The following is a 27,260-nucleotide window of genomic DNA, read 5'->3' as shown; positions in this document are numbered from 1 at the left end:
TTTCATTATCAATAGACCTGATGTACAAGAAATGCTAAAGGGAGACATTTAGGCTGAAATGACAGAACACCAGACAGTAACAGAGAGACATGAGGAAAAATAAAGGACACTGGTAAAGGTAATTAGGTAAACATAAAAGTCAGTATTATTGTGCTTCTGGAATGGTATGTAACTGCTCTCTTCTTCCTATATGATTTAATATGCAAATGCATAAAACAATAATTATACATCTATGTTAATGGGCATACAATATATAAAGGTGTAATCTGTGACAACAGCATAAAGATGGAAGGATGGAAAAGTATAGGAGCAGAGTGTTTGTATCCTATTGAAACTAAATTGGTGTTTAAACTAGGTTGTTCTAAATTTAAGATGTTAATTGTAATCCCCAAGAAAACCATTAAGAAAATAATTTAAAGGGTGCCTGGGTGGCTCAGTTGGTTAAGCATCTGCCTTTGGCTCAAGTCATGAACTCAGGGTCCTGGGATCTCATGTCAGGCTCCCTGCTCAGTGGGGAGTCTGCTTGTCCCCCTCCCTGTGCCCCTGCTCCCACTTGTGTGCACTCTCTCTCTCAAATAAATAAATAACATCTTAAAAAAATAATTTAAAAATATACAGAAAATGAAAGAAGGGAATTGAAATGTCACAGTACAAAAAATAAATACAAAAAAAGGCAGAAATAGGGGGGTTTGAGGAACAAAAAACCATAAAGGACATATAGAAACCAAATACATGATACATGGCAGAAGAAAATCCTCTTTTTTCAGTAATCACATGAAATGTAAGTGGATTAAACTCTCATCAAAAGGCAGGATTGGCAGATTGGAGTAAAAAAAATAGGATCCATCTATATGCCATCTACAAAAGACTCACTTTAGATTAAGGACACAAAAAAGTTGAAAGTAAAAGAATGGGAAAAAATATGCTATGTAAATATAACCAAAAGAAAGCTGGGTGGCTATATTATTATCAGACAAGATGGACTTTAAATAAAAAACAAAAACAAAATAGGTGCCATGTGGGCAAAGATGGGTAAACCAATTTTATTTTTTTTTTGAAGATTTTATTTATTTATTTATTTATTTGACAGAGAGAGAGAGAGCACAAGCAGGGGGAGGGGAAGGCGGAGGGGGAGAGGGAGAAACAGGCTCCCCACTGAGCAGGGAGCCTGACATGGGGCTCGATCCCAGGACCCTGGGGATCATGACCTGAGCCGAAGGCAGCTACTTAACCCACTGAGCCACCCAGGCGCCCCAAACCAATTTTATACAAATCATGATTGCATGGCGAAGAAATAGCATAAACCAATCATAAGTCAATTGACAAACTAATAAAAAGTATTTTCTCCACACATAAAAGGTTTCCTTAATACCTAAAGAGGCTCTATAATACCTTTTGATACAACATCATTCCCCTGGCTCCTCCTTTCCTCTGTACTTGCTGCCCTGTTTCCTGTTCCTCTCCCTGCTGAAAAGTTTGTCCTACATAAGTGCCCACACCGAGGACCAGGAACCTCATCAGCTCAAATTGTGACTATTATCTATGTCGGCTACCGGTATTCAAGAAGAAAGCGTATGTGGGTATGTTCATGTATGTGCAAGTTGGAGGGTAACAGGGAGGCCCTAACGGTCTAACCTCTCCCTGTGCTAGAATCCAGTCCCAGCCTTTCTTGATATCCAGCTGGTCCCCTCAACAAATCCCTTGAGGTGCTTTCTCAACACTCCCAACCAATTGTATAGAGACTGGGCCACCATATATAATCCTTATATGTAAGTCCTCAGCTCCATTAAAATATTTTTATTTATTTAATTTGTTTTTTGAGAGAGAGAGGGAGAGAGAGTGCGCACAAGCCAGCGGGGGGTTGGGGAGGGCAGAGGGAGAGGGAGAGAATCATAAGCGTGGAGTCTGACGCAGGGCTCGATCTCATGACCCTGAGATCATGACCTGAGCTGAGACCAAGGGTCGGATGCTTAACCGACCGAGCCACCCAGGTGCCTCTCCACTAAAATATTTCCACTCTCTTGGGTTTGTTTTTGCAGCTCAGCTTTGGCATGGCATACATGTATGTGCGAGAGAGGTTAGGGAGTTAGGTGAGAGAAAATTAGCACAGTTCATATCTGGGTCATGGAGATTCTAATCCAAGTTCAGTCACCACTTTTAAATTGTTGGGTGTCCTTGGGTGACCTGGTATACCCCTCAGTTCTCTCGCTTCTACATGAGGGGGTGAGGTCTGATGGTCTCTGATAGCCTTTCTAGCTCTCACATAAAATCCCTCTCCCACTGAGAATGTGCGTTTGCTCTTTCAACCCCAGATTCAATTCTCTCCTTTAAGGGTACCATTATAATCCTTTCTTCCCCTTCCCAAGAGTACAGCTGTGCTATTGATGTGACTGTGTTAACCTGAACTTATCTTGTAGGCAGTCGTCAGGCACTTGTTCAGGTGCCCTGGGGGTTCTCCTTGGTCTCACCATCTCATCACCTCCTTTGGGGCTGTTGATATTGAGGGGTCTTGGACAACCAAAACTAACGTTCTAGGAACTTGCCCTTTTACTATGGACAAGCCCACCCTTGTAGGAGTTATAGGTTAGTATCCTTGCTGATTGGTGACTTGTATCTGCTGTTCTAGCTGCTTCTCTGATTTCCAACATACTGACTGCCTTGTCTTCTGGAAACAGGATTTTCTTTCTTTCTTTTTTTTTTTATTCATGAGAGACAGAGCAAGAGAGAAAGGCAGAGGGAGAAGCAGGCTCCCAAGGAGCAGGGAGCCCGATGCGGGACTCGATCCCAGGACCCTGAGATCATGACCTGAGCCGAAGGCAGACGCTTAACCATCTGAGCCACCCAGGCGCCCTGGAAACAGGATTTTCTTGGGTTCTAACCCAAGACCTGTCTTGACCTCTAGTTTTAGCCCGTTGGCCCATCAGGACCCAATTTCCCACTGTTACCAGGAAGAATCACCTGCTGTGAGTTGCAGACTACTTAGGGGGAACTGGGGAGCGATGAAAAGTTCTTGAGTAAGGGGCTCCTGGGTGGCTCAGTTGGTTAAGCAACTGCCTTCAGCTCAGGTCATGATCCTGGAGTCCCTGGATCGAGTCCCGCATCAGGCTCCCTGCTCGGCAGGGAGTCTGCTTCTCCCTCTGACCTTCCCCCCTCTCATGTGCTCTCTCTCATTCTCTCTCAAATAAATAAATAAAATCTTTAAAAAAAAAAAAGTTCTTGAGTAAGGAAGCAATGTGATTAACAGGTGTTTTAGAAAAGTTAATAGAGAATTAACATGGAGGCAAAGAGACTGAAGTCCATAAGGTCATGAAAGGACATTTATGGTAAAACACCATTCAAGGGGATACACGTGTCACAGTATCATCTTGTCAAATCCTCACAGTCTCCCCGGGAAGGGAGAAACAGAGGCCCACTGATGAAAGGATTTGTCCCACCTCACAGGGAAATAAATGTGTAGGTAGATGTGGAGGTCAAATGATGTGCTGAAGTTGGGCCCTGGGCCCAGGTTCTCCCTAACTGCGCTGAGGTGGTGGCTGAGAGGAAACTAGGAGAGGAGGCAGGAGGGAGGGTGGGACCCTACAATGTTTGGGGTCTGCAGAGAGTGCTGACGGAGATGGGTAAAGAGGCCGCCAAAGACCTGAGTCTGGTTTCTGGGCCAATGAGAGAGCTAGGGCAGTAAGGGAGACAGAGCTGGATTGGAGAGTTTGGATTCCGTCGCTGCTTCCTCAGATCGGTGTGACCAAATCCAAGTGTCTGGGAGTCAATGAACATGGCCACTCGTCCCTCCAGAGGCAGCCACGGATGCGGGAGGCTCTATCCATGCAGGCCTCATTAACTCAGATGTGTGTGTGTTAGTGGACATGAGCTTACCAAGCTGAGACGGTGTCTCAAAAAGCAGCTGGGAGGGGCTTCTGGGGGAGGGTCCTCTTTGGAGCAGAAGGAGAGAGAACAGGCAGCAAAGGGCTGTGCTGTCTACACTACCAAAGGGGAGATTTAAACAAAGAAGGAGAGAGGTACAAAAGAGATAAAATATCTCGCCATTTAAGGGTAAGCCCTGACAGCTCCTCATTTCTAAACTTAGTACAGTGAATTCCAGGGGAAGCCAGAGTTCAGATTTCGGGGGCGTAAAGGAGTAGGTAGAGCATAAGAGGAGCCCGTCTTTCATATGTTTAGTCAGTAGCAGTTTCTGGATTGTGCACGTTGGGCCATGTCTTACGTGACTGCGCCGGACACTGGCTGGACACATGATAAATCATGAGTACCTGTCCCCACGGGTCCGTTTGTGGGTTAATAAACTTCAATTCTAGGTGTCCACCAGGGGGCGTCAGAACCCAGGTCCGCGGTGCTCCGTTGTGAATAGTCACCGTTGATGGAGGGTTTGTAATCTGTTGGCTCATTCGGCCTCTTCAGTGGCTGGGCAGAAGGGGCAGGCGCGGGGGAACAACCGGCAGCACCCCCTCCCAGTGCCCGAGTAAGGTTTTGAAACTGTCTGAATTGCTTGGGGGCACGTGAGCCCCGCCCATCTGAGCAGTTCCGGGGAGCTCTGGCTTGCTTGATAGGGTAAAGGCACGGTCTGTTCTTAGTTCTGGGAGGACATGGCCTGGGTTGGCAGATAGCCCCATGCCTAAGAATTCCTTCAGAAATCCCTCCTCTCACCTCCACTAAGAGACAGATGGTCCCTTCCTGACTAAGAAATCTTCTGCCCTTTATCAAATTGGATTGTTGGCTCAGATACCAGACGTGACCCACACCTCACTCCCCTCTCCCCTCAGCTCAAGCTTTATTCTAGGCATTGGGGCTGCGCAGGGGACCAAGGAGCTGCCATTTCTGTTTGCATCCTGGAATCACCTGGGGAGCGTTTAAAAACTATGGATGCTGAGCCTCACCCCAGAGATTCCAGTTTAATTATTCTGGAGTGAAGCCTGGGCATCCGTGTTTAATTTTCGCTTTTTATTTTAAGTAGGCTCCACACCCAATGTGGGGCTTGAACTCACGACCCTGAAATCAAGAGTCATGTGCTCTACCGACCGACCAAGCCAGCCAGGCGCCCGTGGGCATCAGTGTTTTTTAAAAGCTTCTCATGTGATTCTTATGTGCAGCATTATTGAAAATCTCTGGGTCCGAAGCCTTGCTATTCAAAGTGTAGAAGCTTGATAGAAATGTAGGATCTCAGCATCCCTTTCCCTACTTGCTGAATCGAAATATGCATTTCAACAAGATCCCCAGGTCATTCAGTTGCTGAATGACACTGAAGCTTGAGAAGCGCTGATCTAATTAGTACATTGTTCTGCTTCCCCCACACTCTCACCAGGTCTGAATCACAGCCACCACGACCTTCTCAAGCTGGAGCACAAGTGTTTGACTGTGACCTACAGAAATAGATTTTATATCAAGAAGTAGAGCACATGTGTATATATAATGAAACAATGTCACAAAAAAACAAAACCTTTACTACCTGTAAATGCAATTCATCTAATATTGTTGGCACCCACTGCATGGTAGGCATTATCCTGGGCGCCTGCGCCAGTCTATTCGAAGACAAAACTCTCCGTCATTGTGCGTTTGGGGAGGGAGGAGGGTTGTCAGAGAGTTAAAAATAAATCCTGAGTACGGAGGGCATGTTAGATTAATATAACATTTACTTTAAAAATTAAATTTGGAGGTACATCTGGATGCTGGTTATATATGTCCCGTTTCTTGATCTGGGTGCTGGGTATATTCACTTTGTAAAATGTGCAAGTTTTTGCACTTCTCTGGATGTATGTCATACTTTAATAAAAAGTTCAAAAAATTATTCTGATATTTTATATTGCATTATTGTCCTCTTGCACTAAAAAAAAAATCCAGTCAAAACCCACTGAACCCATTGAATTCAATTCACCTCCCACTCATATAGGCTGCAATAGTACTTTAAAACAACATTGCTCTATTTAAAAAAAAAAGAAAAAAAATCTTCAGCCCAATCACTCAGCAGCATCCACCATCTTGGCTGAGCACCTGTTTGCAGGTATAAGCCAGGCTGCCCGTCACCACCCCGCGGTTGCCTTCCTTGCCCTTCGGTATACCCTCCAGTGCAGCTATCTCACAGTGGAGATTCTTTTTTATTATTATTATTATTATTTTTTATTTATTTGAGAGAGTGAGAGAGAGAGCACAAGAGGGGGTAGGTAGGGTCAGAGGGAGGAGCAGACTCCCTGCTGAGCAGGAAGCCCGATGCGGGACTCGATCCTGGGACTCCAGGATCATGACCTGAGCCGAAGGCAGTCGCCCAACCAACTGAGCCACCCAGGTGTCCTCACGGTGGAGATTCTTTTTTTTTTTTTTTTAAAGATTTTATTTATTTATTTGACAGAGAGAGACACAGCGAGAGAGGGAACACAAGCAGGGGGAGTGGGAGAGGGAGAAGCAGGCTTCCTGCCGAGCAGGGAGCCCGATGTGGGGCTCGATCCCAGGACCCCGGGATCATGACCTGAGCCGAAGGCAGACACTTAATGACTGAGCCACCCAGGCGCCCCTCACGGTGGAGATTCTTAAGGGCACCCCCGCAAGCATCCCTCAGGCAGCTTGGTCCGCCTCCACTTAGAACGAGACCCGACAAGCCCTTCTCCCTGCAGTCACTCGGCTGTGGGCAACTCTCCTCAAGTTCCAGATCTGGAAGAGACTGCTACAGGCACGTTACAGGGTTGGGGTTTATCCCCACAGCCACCTCCTGAAGCTCCTGAGCTTTATGCTTCTAGACTGTGTCTCATTTCCTCCCATAAGCTGTCAGCTCCCTGGGGGCAGAGCAGTCTCCCTAGGTGTCTCCAGGCTACTAGTCCTGGGCTCACGCAGAACAACGCAGAGAAGGAGACTGACGGTCTCAGAGACCTCTCCGTACAGCCCCCAGTGCTCAGTGGTGTTGGTGGAGACATCCAGGAGTTGGGACTAGGCAGGATGGGGGAAGGGAACAGGAGACCTCTTTTCTGTGAAACTAAAGCTCCAGATAACCTTACATTAAGGATGTAAGAGGCATGGATCTGGCTCATGGGCAACTGGAGGGGAGGTGGAAGAATGGGGAGTTGGCCTCCTTAAGAAAAACACCTAGCAGGATACAAGTGCCTCGACCTCTTGCTTTGTTTGATTTGGAGCTTGATTTATAGGCAGAAAACTTGCTCCAAATTAGTTGTTTGCATCTCTTGACCCCCCAAATCTAGTCAGCCCCAACGCATCCCCAGGTGAGGCTTCTGGGTTCAGCATTGCTTTCTTGTGTGTTCGTGGCTCCGAGTGGACTTTGGAGTCAAAAACTGGATCTGAATTCTGGCTTTTTTTTTTTTTTTTAAGATTTTATTTATTTTTTAGAGAGCGAGCGAGAGAGAAACAGCATGAGAGGGGAGAGGGTCAGAGGGAGAAGCAGGCTCCCCGCTGAGCCGGGAGCCCGATGTGGGACTCGATCCCAGGACCCTGGGATCATGACCTGAGCCGAAGGCAGACGCTTAACCATCTGAGCCACCCAGGCACCCTGAATTCTGGCTTTAATACTACCAGCTGTATGACCCTGAGCAAGTTACTTAACAATCTTTAAAATGAGGATGGTAATGTGTACCTTATTCGGTTGTGGTAGCAGGTAGATGAGAATACATGCCAAGCAGGGCTTACCCATAGGAAGGTTCCATAAACCTTAGCAATGGTCATTACTGAGGTAGTGTGAAGGAGCTTGGGAGGGGACTCCTCTCAGATTCCTTCCCCTCTGAGATCAGGCAACAGGGGGAATTTGGCCGTACCCAGAAGTTGTCAGTCCTGCATGCTCTAGACCCTCTCTTGGATCAGGTAGTGTGCGTTCACTCTCTGCCTGGTGGCTTGGTTTCCTGATTAAGGGAAGCTGCTACAACGTTATCAAATGATTTAGTGGAGGGACACCTGGTGGTTCAGTTCGTTAAGTGTCTGACTCCTGACTCTTGATTTTGGCTCAGATCATGATCTCAGCATGGGATCAAGACTTGAGTTGGGCTCTGCGCTCAGTGGGAGTCTGCTTGAGATGCTCTCCCTCTTCCTCAGCCCCTCCCCCTGCTCATGTTCAGCTCTCTCTCCCAAAAACAAATCTTTAAAAAAAAATGACTTAGTGGAAAGTTGTCCTGCCTACCTCACAGGGCAAGACACCATGACGCAAATCCACCCAGTCCAGCCCCCCATATGTGTCTGGAACCCATTCCTTTTTCATTGCCCTACTGCCCTCTGGCCAGGGCCCTTGGGCCCAATGCCGGACCGCAGGGGTGCGGAAAGAGCCATATTACGCGGTTCTTTGATGTCTGATCCTTGGGACAGTTCTCTCTGGACTTGTTTTATTATTGTAACCATTTTATAGATGAGATAGTCAGTAACAGGGCCAAGTGGCCTTAAGCCTTTGGGTTCTAGGCACCATGGCTCAAGGTTGCCTTCAGCTAGCTAGGGTCTGGATCTGAGGGCTGTACTATCACTGGGAGGAAGAGCTCTGAATTTTCTCCTTCTTTGTGGGAGCCAGGAGGAGAGCACCCAAGAGGGAGCAGTGCAGGAGGGAGGAAGGTCCCTTTGCCAGAGACTTTTTCTGCCTGTGTTCCCAGAAGGAAGTGTCACAGGCCTGAAACCACCTCTTCCTTGTTGAAATGTCCTCCTTTGGCCCCAGGGAAAGGATGGGGGTGTCTCAGGTTCCCAGGCCTCATGGCTCCTGCTGAGAGATTAGTTCCTCTCTGCATATACTCACTGGATTGTGGACTTGGAAACTTTCCAATCCAGCCTCCCCATTTTAGAAACAAAGCAACTGAGACCAGATGGAAGTGACTTTTCACACTGTCACAAGGTAAGTCAGCAGGAGCTGAACTGCTGCTACTGAGAATTGGAGACTCCTGTTTCAGTGCTCCTCCATTGGGCCCGGTTGACTGCACAATCTCAGTGTGAACTCCCTACCTTCGGCTTCAGGCTCTCCTCCCGTAGGCACATAAGGCTCAAGGTGGATCTAGGGTGGGGAGATTCCGGTCGGGTGAAGAAGGGGGATTGCTGGGGGGACTGAAGAAAGGGGAGAGGGGAGGAGCAAGCGAGACCTGGTCCCTTAAGAGGGAGGGCCAACCCCGCCGGACCCCGCCCCCCTGGGGCGGCGCACGCGCAGGCGGGCTCCAGGAACTCAGGCGGGAGGGCGGGCGCTTCTGGCTCGCGGGCCGGCGCGCGGGGCCGCAGCACCTGCGGGGGCCGGCGCTGGGCGCGGCGCCCGGCAGGCGGACGTTGACGCCGGGAGGCTAGGGCGGGGAGGCGGGCCCGCGACGCGGGGGTGGCCGCGGAACCGGAGGGGACGCCAGCCCGCAGCCCCCTTCCCAGGGGGACCGGGCGGAAGGTGCCGGGCGGGGGTCGGTGTGAGCGGTCGCCGAGGGCAGCACCATCTGGAGGGGTGGGACCGCGCGGCCTCTTGGGGGCAAGCGAGTGCGCTGGGCAGTGCGGGCAGGGGGCCCCGGGCGGGGAGCGCAGGAGGAGCGCGGTGGGCTCAGCCCGGCGCTGCCGGAGCAGCAGCCACAGCGGGTCGGGGTTCTCAGCTGGGGCCCGCAGCAGCTTCGCGGGCTGAAGCTCGGCGTGGAGGAGCAGGGGGGCGTGGGTCCGGCCGTGCAGGAGGAGGGCGGGGTGGGCCCGGGGGTGCAGGAGCGGGGTGGCCGTGGCCACGAGCCCAGCCTGGGGGTGGTGTGGGGTCTGCCGGACCGCGCGGACTGGAGGCGCCCGCCGCCGTGGACGGGCTCGGCTGGCTGGCCTGTGGTGCAGGAGGAGGGGCTGGGGCCCCGCAAGCAGCACCAGGAGAAGGGGGGAGGCAGCCCCGCAGTGCAGGAGCGTGGGGAGGCCCGCGCCGGGGTGCAGGAGCAGGGGGAGGGGAGCCCACGCAGGCTGCTGCAGCAGTCCGAGCCGCTCTCCGAGTTCGGGGACCGCTCCAGGGAGCGCGGGGAGGGGCTCGAAAGTTCCGGGGAGCAGGGGGGGCAGTACTGGGAGAGCTGTGGGCACCTCAGGCGGGAGGCGGTGGTCCTGGGAGCGGCCCCAGCACGCCGGGAGAGACTCGAGCTAGCGGGGAGGGCCCGGCCTGTGGGGCCCCAGGGGCCTGAGGGGGAGGGGCGCTTGGGGGTGCAGGAAGCAAATTGGCTTCCTGGGGTGCAGGAAGGACAGGTGGTGCGGGCTGTCCAGGAGACATACCTGGACGAGAAGGCGACCCGGGAGGGAGAGGGGCCCCCTGAGGGGCACAGGATCCGGAGGCGCCGGCGGAGGAGGAGGTGGTAACCTGCAGGCCGGCTGCCCGGCACGGGGATCGCTCCAGGGCCGAGGTGAGCGCAAGATGTAGGGGTTTGGGGATTGAAGCGTTGGAAGCCACTGCCCGAGAGCAGGCAGTGTTGTCCTTCTGGATCCTCTTCTGCCACCTCAGCCTGGACCTCGTGGAAACTGTCTGCAGGGAGGCAGCAGAAGGCAGCAGGTAAGGAAACGGAATTATCTTCGCAGCGGGAGTTGGTGTGTTTTGAAGCAGGGGGCTGCAACTGTTTCAGAAGAGGGTGGTCGCCAAACTACTGGTGTTAACCCTCCTGTGTTTAAACCTGGGGAGGGAGGAAGCAGTGCAGTTTCAAGAGCGAGACAGGATCCCTCCCCCAACTACTAAAAATGCCAACTGGAGTGATGGGGCATTTCCTTAGCGTCTAGACTGGAGATGAGACTATCTGGGCGGCTCCCAGGCCTGGGCAGAAGGAAGAGCGGGGTAGCCCCAGGCTGAGGTTGCAGAGGAGGTAGCCACCCCTCCAGCTGTCTGCCCCTGTTGATGGGGTGCCTCCATGCCAGGGCTGGGTTGGTGCAGTCAGCGCAGGTTTTCTCAGGTCCTCAAAACACATTCCATAAAAGGGAAGGGGCAGCATTGCATTAACTGGACCTTATCTAGTAACCCTGTTTGCCACGTGATCTGAGATGTGCGTGTGGCCGCTGGCGACTTGAGCTAGAACCTGACCTGCTCCCATCACACCTTCTTGTCACAGCTGATTACTAACCCAGGGCCCAGGGCCAAGGATGAATAGGGGCAGAAGGCCAGAGAACTGCTGGTGAGGCCTTCTCGCTGTGGGCTCTCAGGACCCCAACCTGAAAGGGGTGGTTGAGGAGGGCGTGTCTGTACTGCTGGACTCTGGGCATCCTCTGTGGCCCAGAGCTCAGCCCCACCCGTGGAGGTGGACAGAGGGGCAGCTGTGGCATCATGGGTTCTGTACTGGCCAGGGCCAGCTCCTAGCCCAGCCTAGAGGTGGGGCTTGCAGGGGTGGGGACTACATTTGGCTTCTTGTGGACTGCCCCATGGCCTGGGTGCCAGGCCTACTCATTCCTGGCCCAGAGGGGCTTGGTTGACCAGTTTGTGGGCCTCATCCTCCTAGGGTTGTTCACCTCTTACCTGGCACCGTGTGTGTTCCTGCTTCTCTGGCCCTCAGGTTGGGGTGGGTGCAGGGTTGCTGCGGGCCTCCGCTGGGTCCCACCTTTGACCCAACTAAAGGCGTGGTCTCTGAGTCAAATGGCCCCCAGACCCTTGTCTGAACCTGTGTGGTTGCAGATAGTTCTCTCTTGTCCGGGCAGGGGGAGTGGTGGTGGTGGCTGCCCGGCAGAGCCTTAGGCAGGCGGCTGCTGGGACTGTGCTGGAGGAGCCGGTTAGTCTGCTCCTGATGCAAACCCCAAACCGACTGTCAGCTTCGTCCCACGCCTGCCCGTCACACTGCCACCCCAAACACTCATGCACCGGAAGTTCGGCTGCTGTGTCCATGGTACCTGGCTCTTCTGGGATGGCCAAACTGGTTCTGGCTCTCTGGCTTCAATGGAGAGAATTGTCTGTTCTAAACACATGCACACAAGCATATATCTTTATCCTAGTTCAGGTCAACTTGTTTGAATTTGTGGTAGATGAGGAGAAGCACTTGGACAGATCCGGGTTTAGACCACTTCCTAGCTGTGTAACCTCCTGGGGCAAGATACTGTCTCTGGGCTTCGGTTTCTGTGCCGTGGGCCGTGGTTTTCCCTACGCTGTCCTGAGTGTAGAGGGCTCAGACCCCTCTTCGGCTGTCTGGTGCCCGCTTTCTCGGGAGCCCTGGCTGGCAGATGTCAGGGAGCAGGTGTCTGTGCTCCCAGATCTTGTCCTCTGGTCCCTAAATCCAAGATTATCCCCTGCCCTGTGCTTTATTCTGGAAAATGAAGTGTTTATTCTTTTTGTTTTTAATGACAGCTTTATTGAGGTATAATGATATACAGTGAATGGAACATACTTAAAACTGTAAGTTTTAACGTATGTGTATATCCGTGAAACCACCACCACAATCAAGATAATGAACATTCCTATTATTCCCAAACCTCCCGAAGTTTTTTGTGCCCCTTCCTAATTCCTTCATCCTGCCCCTCCTTTGCTATCCCTTTTGCCCAGGCAATAGACTGGTCTGCTTTCTGTCACTATACGTTAGTCCACATTACCTAGAATTTTATGTCAATGGAATCAGACAGAGTGTGCTCTTTTTTTGCCTGGCTTTTTTCACTCAGCATAATTATTTTGAGATTCATTCATGTTGTGTATTTCAGTAACTCATTCATTTTGATTGCTGAGTAGCATTCCATTATATGTATATACCACAGTCTATCCATTCTCCTGTTGATGGGTTGTTTTTAGTTTTTGGTTATTACAAATAAAACTTACATATGTGTAAGTTTTTCTGTGGACATCTTATTTTATTTCTCTTGGGTAAATCCTTAGGACTGGAATTGTGAGTCATACAGTAGGGATACATTTAACTTCTAAGGAAATTGCCAGACTGTTTTCCAAAGTGGTTGTACTATTTTACATACCTGCCAATTGTAGATGAAAGTTCTAGTTTGTCCACTTTTTTGCCAACACTTGGTGTGATCAATCTCTTTAATTTTAGACATTCTGGGCACCTGGGTGGCTCGGATGGTTAAGCGTCTGCCTTCGGCTCAGGTCATGATCCCAGGGTCCTGGGATCGAGTCCCACATCGGGCTCCCTGCTCCTTGGGAGCCTGCTTCTCCCTCTGCCTCTCTCTCTGTCTCTCATGAATAAATAAATAAAATCTTAAAAAAAAAAAAATTTTAGACATTCTCATAGGTCTGCAGTGGTTATCTCATTGTGATTTTAATTTGCATTTCCCTAATGACTATTATTACTGAGCATCTTTTCATGTGCTAATTTTCCATTTGTATATCTGGTGCTGTGTCTGTTCAGATCGTTTACCCAGGGGCGCCTGGATGGCCCAGTCGTTAAGCATCTGCCATCGGCTCAGGTCATGATCCCAGGACCCTGGGTTTGAGCCCCGCTTCGGGCTCCCTGCTTGTCCCTCTCCCTCTGCCCCTTCCCCTGCTTGTGCTCTCTCTCTCTGTGTCAAATAAATAAATAAATAAAAATCTTTTAAAAACAAAACGAAACAAGAAAAAACAAATCCTTTACCCATTTTTCAGTTGTGGGGTTTTTTTCATATTCAGTTTTGCAAGTTCTTTATATATTCTGCATACAAACCTTTTATCGAATATGTTGGGATTGGATGTTTGATTGCACATATTTCCTTCCAGTCTTTGGCTTGCATTTTAATTCTTTTCACAGTGTCTTTTGACAAGCAGAAGTTTTAAATTTTAATGAACTCCAGTTTAACAACTAGTTCTTTTATGGTTTGTGCTTTTTTTTTTTTTTTTAAGATTTTATTTTATTTATTTGACAGAGCGAGAGAGATAGCGAGAGCAGGAACACAAACAGGGGGAGTGGGAGAGGGAGAAGCAGGCCTCCTGCCGAGCAGGGAGCCCGATGCGGGACTCGATCCCAGGATCCTGGGATCATGACCTGAGCCGAAGGCAGACGCTTAACGACTGAGCCACCCAGGCGCCCTATGGTTTGTGCTTTTGGTGTCATGTCCAAGAAATCTTTGCCTAAGCCAAAGCCAATGGTTTTCTCCTATTTTTCTTTTTTTTTTTAAAGATTTTTATTTATTTATTTGAGAGAGAGAGAATGAGAGAGAGCACATGAGAGGGGGGAGGGTCAGAGGGAGAAGCAGACTCCCTGCCGAGCAGGGAGCCTGATGCGGGACTCGATCCAGGGACTCCAGGATCATGACCTGAGCTGAAGGCAGTCGCTTAACCAACTGAGCCACCCAGGCGCCCCATCTCCTATTTTTCTTCTAGAAGTTTTGTTTATTATTATTTTTTAAGATTTTGTTTTTAAGTAATCTCTACACCCCGCGTAGGGGCTTGAACTCACAGTCCCAAGATCAAGAGTCTCATGCTCTACTGGCTGAGCCACACAGGTGCCCACTTCTAGAAGGTTTATAGTTATGGGTTTTACATTTAAGGTCTGTGAGCCGTTTGGGGTTAATTCTTGTATATGGTGCAAGGTATGAATTGAAGTTCAGTTTTTTGCATGTGGAGATCCAACTATTCCAGCCCCATTTGTTGAAAAGACTTGTCTTTCCGTGGAATTGCCTTTGCACCTTTTGTCAAAAATCAATTGTCTGTATATGTGTAGAAGTAATTCTGGACTCTCTTTTGTTCCATTGATCAATTTGTCTGTCTTTATTCTAGTGCCACACTATCTTGATCACCATAGATTATGGGAAATCTTGAAATGAGATCTTGAACTTTGTTCTTCCTTTTCAAAATTCTTTTAGTTACTCCACATTCTTTGCACTTTCACATGCATTTTAGAATCAATTTGGTAATGTCTACAAGAAAGCTCACCGGGATTTTGGTTAGGATTACATTGGATCTATAGATGAATTTGGGGAGATGTCCATTATATTAGCAATATCTGACCTTCAGACCCATAAACAATGTTTATGTCTGTATTTATCTGGATTTTTAAGAATTTCACCAATGTTTTGTAGTTTAGGTATACAGATCTTTCACATTTTTTGTCAGATATACTTAAGTATTATGTATTTTTTATGCTATTGTAAATGGTATTTTTACATGGTGTTTGGCTTCTTTATTTTAATTGTGGTAAAATATATATAATGTAAAATACACCATTTTAAGCATCTTTCAGGGTATAGTTCAGTAGTGTCAGGTACATTCACATTGTTGTGCAACTATGACCGCCATCTATCTCCAGAACTTTTTCATCTTGCAAAATTGAAACTCTGTACCTATTAAACAATAGCTCTGCATTCCCTTGTACTTTATCTTTATGAATTTGACTATTCTAAATACCTCATAGGAATAGAATCATACAGTATTTGTCCTTTGGTGACTGGCTTTTTTCACTTACCATACACAATGTACTCAAGGTTCATCCATGTTGTGCCATGTGTTAGAATTTCCTTCTCTTTTAAGGCTGAATAATAATCCATTGTAAGAATATACCACATTTTGGGGTGCCTGGGTGGCTCAGTCGTTAAGCGTCTGCCTTCGGCTCAGGTCATGATCCCGGGGCCCTGGGATTGAGTCCCACATTGGGCTCCTTGCTCAGTGGGGAGCCTGCTTCTCCCTCTCCCTCTGCCTGCCACTCCCCCTGCTTGTGCTCTCTCTCTGTCAAATAAATAAATAAAATCTTTAAAAAAAAAAAAAGAATGTACCACATTTTGTTTCTCTATTCATCCACTGGTGGTTGCTTTCACCTTTTGGCTGTTGTCAGTAATGCTGCTAGAAAATGGTATTGTTTTTAAATTTCAATTTCCTGTTGCTTGTTGTTAGTGTATATATAAACACAACTGATTTTTGTATATTGACCTTGAATCCTACCACCTGTTAAATGTATTCTAGTAGCTTTTTTTTAGCTTCCATTGGATTTTATACATAGACTGCCATGTCGTTTGTAATAAAGTCAGTTTTACTTCTTCCTTTCTGATCCTTATGCCTGATAATTATTTCTTGTTCTTGTCTGATTGCGCTGGCTATGTCCTCTGGTATAAGGTTGAATAGAAGATGAGATTACGTGTTCCTGATTTTCAGGGGAAGACATTCAGTCTCTCACCATTATGCATGATGTTAGCTGTAGGTTTTTCATATATGGTCTTTATCAGGTTGTGCTCCCTCTATTCCTATTTTGCTTTTGTCAAATGTTTTTTTCCTGTGACTGTAGGATTTTTTTTTTAGTTTGTTAATATGTTGAATTAACTGATTTGTTAAAACTGGTTTTCAAATGTTAAACCATCCTTGCATTCTGAGGACAAACTCTACTTGGTCATGGTATATTCTTCTTTTTTTTTTTTTTTTAAAGATTTTATTTATTTATTTGAGAGAGAGAATGAGAGAGAGAGCTCATGAGAGGGGATAGGGTCAGAGGGAGAAGCAGACTCCCCGCTGAGCAGGGAGCCCGATGCGGGACTCGATCCCAGGACTCCAGGATCATGACCTGAGCTGAAGGCAGTCGCTTAACCAACTGAGCCACCCAGGCGCCCTATCATAGTATATTATTCTTTAACTGTATTGTTGGATTCTATTTGCTAAAGAATTTGTTAAGAATTTTGCATCTTTTTAAAAATCTTATTTAAATTCAATTAGCTAACATATAATGTATCATTAGTTTCAGATGTAAAGTTCAGTAATTCTTCAGTTGCCTATAATACCCAGTGCTCATTACATCATGTGCCCTCTTTAATGCCCATCACCCAGTTACTCCATCCCCCTCCCACCTCCCCTCCAGCAACCCTCAGTTTGTTTCCTATAGTTAAGAGTATATTTATGTTTATGAGGACAGTTTTCTTATACTGTCTATGGGATTCATATTATACTTCTTTATCTTATAGTCTGTGTTCAAGTATAAATATCTATATTTTTATTAGTAATAGTGTAAATAGATAATAGTATAAAAAACCTATATTTTTATTTCCTCTGTTTATGCTATTACTGTCAAAAATTACTCTTATACACGTTATAAATCCACACTATACTGGTCTTATTTTTGTTTAAACAGTCAATTTATCTTTTAAAGTAATTAAATAATAAAAACATCTTAACTATTTACCCATGTAGTTGCTATTTCCAGTGCTTCATTTTTTTTCAAAAGATTTATTTATTTGTTATTTATTTGAGAGAGAGAGAGAGAGAAGGAGTGGGGGAGGGAGCAGAGGGAGTGGGAGAAGCAGACTCCCCGCTGAGCAGGGAGCCCGTTGTGGGGCTCAATCCCAAGACCTTGAGATCATGACCTGAGCTGAAGGCAGGCAATTAACTGACTGAGCCACCTAGGCGCCCCTCTTTTTTTTTTTTTTTTTTTAAGATTTTATTTATTAGAGCGCGTGCACAAGTGGGAGGAGGGGAGGAGGGGTAGAGGGAGAGGGAGAAACAGACTACCCGCTGAGTGCAGAGCCTGACGCTGGGCTTGATCCCAGGACCCTGAGATCATGACCTGAGCCAAAGGGAGATGCTTAACCAACTGAGTCACCCAGGTTCCCCCTTTTCTTTTTTAAGATTTTATTTATTTACTTAGAGAGAGAGAGAAAGCATGAGCAAGGGGAGGAGCTGGGGGGGGAGAGGGCGAGGGAGGGGGAAAGAATCTCAAGCAGACTCTGTGTTGAGTGTGGAGCCTGACCTGGGACTTGATCTCACAACCCTGAGATCATGACCTGAACGGAAACCAAGAGTTGGATGCTCAACTGACTGAGCCACCCAGGCGCCCCTCCAGTGCTTCATTTCTTTGCATAGATCCATATATCTATATGGTATTATTTTTTTTCTGTCTGAAGGACTTTATGGTAGTGCAGGTCTGCTGGTGTTAATTCTTTCAGCTTTTGTATGTTTAAAAAGTTTATTTAGTCTTTATTTTACTTTTTTTAAAAAGATTTATTTGAGAGAGAGAGTGAGCGAGCATGAGCAGGGTGAAGGGCAGAGAGAGAAGCAGACTCCCTGCTGAGCAGAAAACCTGATGTGGGGCTTGATCCCAGGATCCTGGGATCATGACCTGAACCAAAGGCAGAGGCCTAACCAACTGAGCCATCCAGGCATCCCTAGTCTTTTTTTTTTTTTTAAGATATTTCCATTGGACTAGAATTCTAGGTCATTAGTTTATTCTTTCAGTACTTAAATAATGTTGTGCTACTGTCTTCTCATTTCCATTTCTGTATGAAATTTGCTGTCATCTTTTTTTTTTTTTTTTAAGTAAGCTCTATGCCCATTGTGGGGCTTGAACTCACGACCCTGAGATCAAGAGTCACATGCTCCACCAACTGCGCCAGCCAGGCGCCCCCTCTGCTGTTATTGTTATCTTAGCTCTCTGTCTATAACCTATCTCCTTTGCCCTCCCTAGGTACACTTTAAGATTTTCTCTTTATAACTGATTTTGAACAATTTGATTATGAGGTGTGTTGGTATAATTTTCTTCATGTGTCTTGTGCTTGGAGTTCATTGAACTTTTTGAGTCTGCGGGCTTATAGTCTTTGTCAAATGTGGAAATATTTTGGCTATTCTTCAAATATGTTTCTATTCGCAGCTCTTTCTCCTTTCCTCAGGGAACTCCAATGATGCAAATGTTAGGCCACTTGAAATTGTCCCACTGCTCACTGATGCTTTGTTTATTTAAAAAAGAATTTTATTTTTCCTCTCCACAGTTTCTATTACCGTGTCTTCAAATTCACCAGGTTTTTTGTCTGCAGTGTCCAATCTGCCTTTAATTCCATTCAGTTTATTTTTTCATCTCGTGCAATATAGTTATTTATTTATTTATTTGAGAGAGAGAGGGAGAGCACAGAGGGAGAATAAGAGGGAGAAGCAGACTCCCTGCTGAGTAGAGAGCCTGATGTGGGGCTCAATCCCAGGACCCTGGGATCATGACCTGAGCCAAAGGCAGACGCTTAACCAGTTGAGCCACCCAGGCGCCCCTCATGCAATGTAGTAGTTTTTATTCTAGAAGTTCAATTATACTCTCTTTAGAAATATATTTTTAGGAGTGCCTGGGTAGCTCGGTCAGTTAAGCATTGGACTCTTGATCTTAACTCAGGTCTTGATGTGAAGGTCATGAGTTCAAGCCCTGTGTTGGGCTCCATGCTGGGTGTGGAGCCTACTTAAGAAAAAAAATAAATAAATATTTTAATAGTAATATAGTTTTATAGTAATAATTTCTAAATGTTTAATTATTTTAATTTCCTTGTCTGCTAATTCTAACATTTGTGTCAGTTCTGGGTTGGTTTTGTTTAATTGCTTTATCTCCTCATTATGGATCATAGTTCCTGGCTTTTTTGCCTGCCTAATAGTTTTTTGTTGGATGCCAGACAATATAAATTTTACCTGATTTGTTGCTGGGTACTTCTGTATTCCTGTAATTATTCTTGAGCTTTATTCTAGGATGCAGTGACTTGGAAACAGTTTCATTATCTTACGTCTTGTTTTTAAGACTTGTTAGGTAGGACCAGAGCTATGCTCAATCTCAGGCGACTGATTCTCCTGCTGAGGCAAGACCCATCTGTGAATTCTACCCAATGCCTAGCTTTTCCAGTTTGGCTGGTGGAAACAGGCACTTTTCCCAGCCTAGTGAGTACCAGGCATTGTTACTTCTAGTTGTTTCGGGTAGTTATTTTCCTCAGCCTTGGGTAATTTCTGCACATTCATGTGATGATTAGTATTTAGCTAAATACTTAAGGGGGTTCCCTTACAGCCTTCTGTGCTACTCTCTTGTCTCTGATGCTCTGCTCTGTGAACTCTGGCCCCTTGAGACTCCCCAGACTCTCAGCTCCATCTCCTCAACTCATGGAGTCTTTTGGGATCTGACTGGTTCCCTTCTCTGTGCTGTAGCCTGAAAACTCAACCACAGGGCTGACCTCTTTTGTTATACGTATCACTTTCTTTTGTTTCCTGATATCTGGTGTCTTCAAAACCATTTTGTATATTTTGTCCATTTTTTTCTTGCAGTCAGGAGGGTGAATCTGAGCCTTGTTATTCCATCTTGGCCAAAGATGAGAATTTGAGTTTATTTCCCTCACTGCCACCCTTCCACCCTCCCCATTTTTCAGTCTGTCCACTCTTGGAAGTATCTCATTTTTCCTTCAGTCTCCTGTCTGTGTTCACATTGTTACGGTGTAGTAAATTGTGATGACTTTTCCTTTCCTGCACACCTTTTTGTTCTCCCTGGAGTTGCTTTTGTTTGTTTGCTTAGGCTTCTATGCACCTTTCAATTAGCCAAATTCCAGTAGCTGTCTAAATTCCTCAAGATGTCGGGGCGCCTGGGTGGCTCAGTCGTTAGGCGTCTGCCTTCGGCTCAGGTCATGATCCCAGGGTCCTGGGATCGAGTCCCACATCGGGCTCCCTGCTCGGCAGGAAGCCTGCTTCTCGCTCTCCCACTCCCCCTGCTGTGTTCCTGCTCTCGCTCTCTCTCTCTCTCTCTCTCTCTCTGTCAAATAAATAAATAAATAAATCTTTAAAAAAAAAAAAAAAAACTTTAAAAAAAAAAAAAATTCCTCAAGATGTCAATTCCATTAGGTGTTCTATTGAATGGATCTTTCTGAAGAAGTCTCCATCAGAACCTTGTACCCTGCAGCAGCATGGTCTGGTTGCTGTCTATCACAGATGCTTAGCTATCCTCCTGGGACCTCCTTTCAGCATCCTGGGCATCTCCTTCACTGCTTTTCTGTGTTGGATCACCTGTGTCCATGTCTTCCTCTTTGTTGGTTTACTGTCTGGTTTTGGTAGAGCCTGTCCTTTAGTACCTTCCTCAGAGGAGGGTATATGGTCAGGAGATTATTTGGAGACCTTGCCAGCCTTATACTCAATCAACTGAATATAAAGATCTAGGTTGGAAATTGCCTTCCTTTGGCATCTTGAGGATATTGCATTTAGGTTCTAGAGTTAACACTGAAGTCTAAAGTCACTCTACATCCTCTGTGGGACCTGTGTGGTACCCTCTCCCTTTCCCAGGAGTGTGTAGGATCTTCTCTTATCTCCAGTATTCTGGATACTGGATATTGGAGATACTCTTTATCTCCAGTATTCTGTTTCCTAATGATTTCCTAATTATGTAGCTCATTGTGGGTCTGTTTTCATCCTGCACTGTATGTTCAGTGAACCCTTTTAATTTGGCAACTTGTATTTCAGGTCTGGGAAGTTTTCTTGTTTTATTTTGGTCATTTCCCTCCTTCCCTGCTCTCCCCTGTACTCCTTTTGTTTAGATGTTGGACCTTCTTATACTGATCATCTGGTTTTCTTATTTCTTTCTCTTCTGTTTGCCATCTTTATGTCTTTTGCTCTTTATTGTGGAAGACCTGAACTTTATCCTCCATCCCTTCTATTGTAATTTTAGCTATTTTGATAGCAGTAAATGTCTATTGATACTTTATCCCATGTGTGGCATGCATGAGATAGACACAAAACTACTAAATTCAACTTTAGTAATAGGAACATTGGGAGAATGGATTAGGATTTTTGATTAGGGAAATACCCACATTTCACTAAAACAAACAAAAAACTCCTCCCTAAAAGGGCTTAACCTGAACGTTTTAAGGTCCAAAGTAAGAAAGATATTAGGAAGGTTAGGAGAAGTGTGAGAATCTAATCAGGAGAACATTCTCAGAATGAATTTCTTGGGAATTCAGTAGAATGATTTCTCCATCCACTGGCATTAACGGGACTTACACAGAATTGAGAAGCATCGTCGGTATAAGTCGCCCTATAAACTGATGCTCATGGCCATGGTGAAAAGGGCCTTCAGAAAGAGTGGTCAGTGTCAACAATGGGAGAGAATATGTGCGAACAGGACTGTTTTGGCTAAGTCAAATGATTGGCACAATTACAGGCTTTCTCCAGAGCAGTGGCTCTCAACTCCCTGTCTGGATTCATCTGGAGACTTTAAGATATGATGCCTCAGTCTCACCTAGGCCAAGTTGATTAGAAGCTCAGTGGGTGGGGCTTCCACATGGACACTCTGCTAGCTCCAAGTGATTTTAATGCCTAGCCAGTGCAAATAATAACTCCAGAAGACCCTTGCTTCCCAGAGTGTGGTCTACTGGACCAAAACATATGTCACTTAGGAGCTTGTTAGAAATGGAGAATCTTAGGTCCCACCCCATATCCATGGAATCTGAATCTGCATTAAAGTTTGAAGTCTGAAATTTTCTTCTCCTGCGTAGTCTGTTTCCTCTTGGTCACTTTTTCTTGTGTATTTTGCTCTCTCTCTTCCATGTTAGAGGCTTGCCCTGGTGTCTGGTAATTTTGTGTTGTCTGCTCTCAGCTAAGGGTGGGAAGCTACAGCACTGGATGGTCCTTGTTGGTGGAGCTTCTTTGTGTGGTGACCTGGATGGGCCATTTGTTGGGAACTCCTGGTGTTGGTATCTTTCTGCCTTCCTCAGCCTGGTCAGAGTCACCAGAAGAGACACTCTTGTCTGCTGCCGAGAGGTGGAAGCCTGGCTCCATGTTCCAGGAGCAAGTGGTGAAGGGGACCAGGATCTCACCATCTATGCGAACTTTCCTTGTTTGGGATGTAGCACACACATACCCCTCCCTCCCGCCCCTGCCCCTCATTCTCCACCAGGCCCACTGTGCCAGTCCAGACGTTCCATTACCCCTATAGGGAAATCTCTGCCCTTTGCAGGTTGGTAGAGGGACAGTCACCCAGTGGCTTTGTATGGGGGGAGGGGTATAGGTGGTCTTACTGCTTCTTAAATAGCTTTTAAGTAATACTCTATATTTTTAGCATTTCCCTCTGCCACTTCTTCTTCTCGTAGAGGTTTTTGGGGCTTCCATTTCCCAGGCTGTTTGAGGATTCCGTGGGGTCAGTTAGGTGCTTCTCACCTTGGGGGTTGTGATTTTTCTCAGCTCTCCTACCCCTTGTCACTGGCCCAGCTGCTTTCCAGCTTCCACAGTTTTGCTGTGGTCATTTCCTCTGCTGTTCTTCCCATCCTTAGGGACTTCTGCCATTCAAAAAATTTCTCTTAAATTTTTTTTTTTCTCTTTTTAAAATTGTAGTTTTGGTCAGGTTTCAGGAAGGAGTGGAATTATGTCTATGTGTGCAGTCTGCTGTCTTTTCCTGGAACCTCTATCCTCTCTTTAAACTTCCTCACAGAATCCCTGAATTCATTCAGTATATATTTAATGATAGGACTCCAGCTCTGCCCTCTGTGGGCCCGCATCTCTGAGCCAAGAAATTCAGTGTGCAGTTGTATATGGGCTGAGTCCTGGCTTCCTCTCTTACTCTCTGCGTTACCCTGGTCACCTCTTCAAACCTCCGTTTTCTCATCTGTAAAACAGGGATAATGCAGGGTAGTAAGGGGAGGTTTGTAATCAGTCAATGAAGATAAAGCTTGGGCGACCCTCTCGGGTCCCCTCCCTCTTTGGGAGCTTTGTATTTTATCCCTCAATAAACTTTACTATCTCTCAATAAACTGCTTTCCTGCCCACCAAAAAAAAAAAAAAAAAGGATAAAGCTTTTTTTGTTTTTAAATTAATTAATAATTAGATCAAGATCATTAGATCTAATTAATAATTAGAGCAAGACCTGAGCTGAGATCAAGAGTCAGGTGTTTAACCCACTGAGCCACCCAGGCGCCCCTAGATAAAGCTTTTATTTATTTATTTTTTTTAAGATTTTATTTATTTATTTGACAGGGAGAGACACAGCGAGAGAGGAAACACAAGCAGGGGGAGCGGGAGAGAGAGAAGCAGGCTTCCTGCGGAGCAGGGAGCCTGATGCGGGGCTCGATCCCAGGACGCTGGGATCATGACCTGAGCCGAAGGCAGACGCTTAACGACTGAGCCACCCAGGTGCCCCAAAGCTTTTAAAGAACCTGCACATAGGGGCACCTGGCTGGCTCAGTCGGTCGAGCCTGTGACTCTTGATCTCAGGGTCTTGAGTTTGAGCCCCATATTGGGCATAGAGATTACTAAAAATAAACAAACAGACTAATTAATTAATTAAAAACCCCATTGCTTTCCATTAAAAAAACAAAAAAAGAACCTGTACATAGTGTCTTCTTGAAGACCCAGACCGTAACTTCTCCTTCCTATTTCCCCGAAAGCCTAGCACAGGGTGAGCTATGCACATTGTAGGTACATAGTGAGTGACTGAGGAGAGGATTGGCACGAGAGTTTTGGCCTGGTCTCTTCCTTCAGCAGCGGTGCGTCCTGGGAGACCTGGAGCCAAGGGCCTCAGCTGGGTGTGAGAACACCGGGTCCTTCCTGTCTCTGCCTGTCTCCTAATTGCTGTGTCTCTTGATAAGGCAGGGTCTCCTCTCCTGGCCCCTTACCTTTACTCTACTCGTCCCTGACCTTGGCGTGTCTGCCCGTCTGTGGCTAGAAAAGAATCACCACCGCTCTGAACTGCTGATCTCCCCCAAGTCCGGATGATAGTCTGTAAGTGCGTTGGACCAGGCAAATCCCTTCCCCTTTCAAGGTCTGGGTTTCCTTATTGCTAAAATGGAGAGGCAGGATATAGTGGGTGGGAAGTAGTCCCAGGTTCAGACCCTTCATCTCCTGGGCCCTGTAGCCTGTCCTGCACTGGATGTTGCTAGCTCCTGGGGTTCTGGTTCTGGACGTGGTCCAGAGGGGATGAGCAGTCCCTCTTGCAGAATGAATGTGACTCTACCAGTCACAGCTCTGGCTTCTTTCCCCACCCCACCTCCAGGGCTCAACAATAGGCCCCTTCAGCCCTAGGCTCTTGCTGAAGGGGTGGGGGTGGGGCGGGGCCTGAGCCAGCAGGCAGAGCACCAGCCGCAGCCCCTGCCCAGCCCTGGAAGAGCTCTGGGAGTGGCTGGCTGCCGGCAGCTGGACTGCCTCCTTCTTCCCTTCCCGGGAGTTACTGCATCAGTGGGTGCTGTGATGATGATGCCTGGGCCAGAGGATTGGCAAGAGGCAGCTCTCTGCAGAACCCTGCATCCCAGCCCTGGCACCAGGACATGCCTGGTGTGCATGTGCACAAAGCCCGGACAGCTGCTGGAATTTATCCCCTGGTGTTCTGTTGGTGGGAGGAAAGCTCCAGGAATGTGTAGGGCTCTCGGGGTCCTGTCTCTGGGTGTCAAGGTTGGCGGGCCAGTCTTGAGCTGCTGGAGCATGAAACAGCTGCAGAATACTTCAACACCAAGTTGGTACGTGTGGGGAGGAGTTGAGTTCAGTGTGGTCTGTGCAGTGGGGTTTAGTCAGATTCTTTCCTTTCTTCTCTGAAAGTCATACCTCCTTCTCTGCTGCAGTCGAAGATGAGGCATAGCAGGTCCCTGTATCTGATCTGGGTCCCTGCTTCTGTGCCCTGCCTTCCCAGCCTGTCACTCCCTCGCGCCGCCCCCCCCTCGCCTTGCTGAGGCTGGGATGCCTGACACACTGGACTTCCTTCCCATCAACGCTTCCGTGTCGTGTACTCCAGCTCTCCCTGCAGAGTCCAGTGAGAATGCAGCCTTCTGCAGCAGGCCGGTTGCGGGCTCTCTCTCTCTGCCTGAGAGACTGGCCGTTTTGTCCCTGGTGCTGAACCGGCTTTGTGGGAGCAAAGCAGCTTATGGGTCTGGGACAGGAGTGGCTGTACTGAGATTGGCAGCCCCTCTCTCCACAAAGGTGCTTGCTTTTCTGGATTAGAAATACCAGGAGGGAGCAAAGCCAGGGCGGGCGGAGGCAGGGGAGGCAGTGAGGCTTAGTCCTGGTATCTGCTGGAAGTAGGGCAGCCCTCCTTTCTGCAGGGTCCATCTTACAGGTTTGAAGTCCCTTTCGGCAAACTCTCTTGACCAGGTACCTTGCCAGCTTCTGCATTCAAGTTGATAGATAAAAACAGATGGTTACTTTACAAGGTAGAAACCACAGTAGAGGTTTGTGTATAGAACTCTCTCAGTAGAATTATGTATTGATACAGATTGCAGATTGTTATAAGAATAGTGACCCATTAAGGATCAGAGCATGATGGATAATTAAAAATTTTTAAATTCATTTGGCTATTTTCCACATGTACTATACTATAGTTGACTCTTGCACAACGTTGGGGTTAGGGCTGCTGACCCCTCTCGCACAGTTGAAAATCTGCACATAACTTTTGACTCCCCAAAAACTTAACTACTGATAGCCTACTATTGGCTGGAAAACTTAACCAATAACATCAGCAGTCAGCACATATTTTATATGTTATGTGTATTATATACTGTATTCTTACAACAAAGTAAGCTGGAGAAAAGAAAATGTTATTAAAAATCATAAGGAAGAGAAAATAACATTTCCAGTACCGTACTGTATTTATCGAAAAAAATCCACATATAAGTTGATTTTATTCAAACCCATGTTGTCCAAGGGTTAACTATATTATGTGTTTATACCATTCCTGTTTTCAAATATTATTTTAACAATAACATGGAAGGAATGGTAAAAGTAACCATTTGGGGGTAGGAAATAGTTTACAGAGGAGATGACATGGGTCTTGAGGGATGTGTAGGAGTTCATCATGTAGACAAAGAGGACCATCACAAAGAGAATAGCTCAGAGACATTTAAAGAAGGGAGTTGGGGCGCCTGGGTGGCTCAGTTGGTTAAGCGACTGCCTTCAGCTCAGGTCATGATCCTGGAGTCCCGGGATCGAGTCCTGCATCGGGCTCCCTGCTTGGCGGGGAGTCTGCTTCTCCCTCTGACCCTCCCCTCTCTCATGTGCTCTCTCTCTCTCTCATATAAATAAATAAAAATCTTTAAAAAAAAAATAAAGGGAGTGTGTCTAGGGAAGGGCAAGTATCTTTTTTAAAATTTAAATTCAATTAATTAATTTATAGTGCATTATTAGTTTCAGAGGTAGAGGTCAGTGATTCATCAGTCTTATATAACACCTAGTGCTCATTATATCATGTGCCCTCCTTAATGTCCATCACCCAGTTACCCCATCCCTCCACCTCCCTCCCCTCCAGCAACCCTGTTTGTTTCCCATGATTAACAGTCTCTTGGGGTGCCTGGGTGGTTTAGTCGTTAAACATCTGCCTTCGGCTCAGGTCATGATCCCAGGTTCTGGGATCAAGTCCCACATCAGGCTCCCTGCTTGGCGGGAATCCTGCTTCTCCCTCTCCCACTCCCCCTGCCTGTGTTCCTGCTCTCGCTGTCTGTCTCTGTCAAATAAATAAATAAAATCTTTAAAATAATTTTTAAAAAGTCTCTTATGGTTTGTCTCCCTCTCTGATTTCATCTTGTTTTATTTTTTCCTCTCTTCCCCTATGATCCTCTGTTTTCTTTCTTAAATTCCACAAATCAGTGAGATCATAGGATAATTGTCTTTCTCGGATTGACTTACTTTGCTTAGCATAATACCCTCTAGTTCCATCCACATCGTTGCAAATGGCAAGATTACATTTTTTTGATGGCTGAGTAATATTCCATTGTATATATAATATGTATATTATATATATGTGTGTGTG

The 27,260-nt window shown here is 46.7% G+C and overlaps 1 protein-coding gene across 4 annotated transcripts in view; it reads left to right on the top strand.

Moving 5' to 3' along the window:
- Positions 1–9,947: 9,947 nt before the first annotated feature.
- TNK2 (tyrosine kinase non receptor 2) overlaps positions 9,948–27,260 on the top strand; it is a 47,331-nt gene continuing 30,018 nt past the window's right edge. For 3 of the 4 annotated variants that reach the window (XM_021692700.1, XM_021692701.1, XM_021692694.1), the window contains exon 1: positions 9,948–10,450. The gene's annotated coding sequence lies outside the window, so the exon portion shown is untranslated. The remainder of the gene's footprint in view (positions 10,451–27,260) is intronic. The other variant, XM_021692695.1, reaches the window with a different exon arrangement.

This window comes from Neomonachus schauinslandi, chromosome 1 (genome assembly GCF_002201575.2).
Source record: "Neomonachus schauinslandi chromosome 1, ASM220157v2, whole genome shotgun sequence".
In the NCBI taxonomy this organism is placed as follows: Eukaryota; Metazoa; Chordata; class Mammalia; order Carnivora; family Phocidae; genus Neomonachus; species Neomonachus schauinslandi.
Note: the sequence above shows the minus strand (reverse complement) of the source record. Positions and strands in the feature narration are given on the sequence as shown.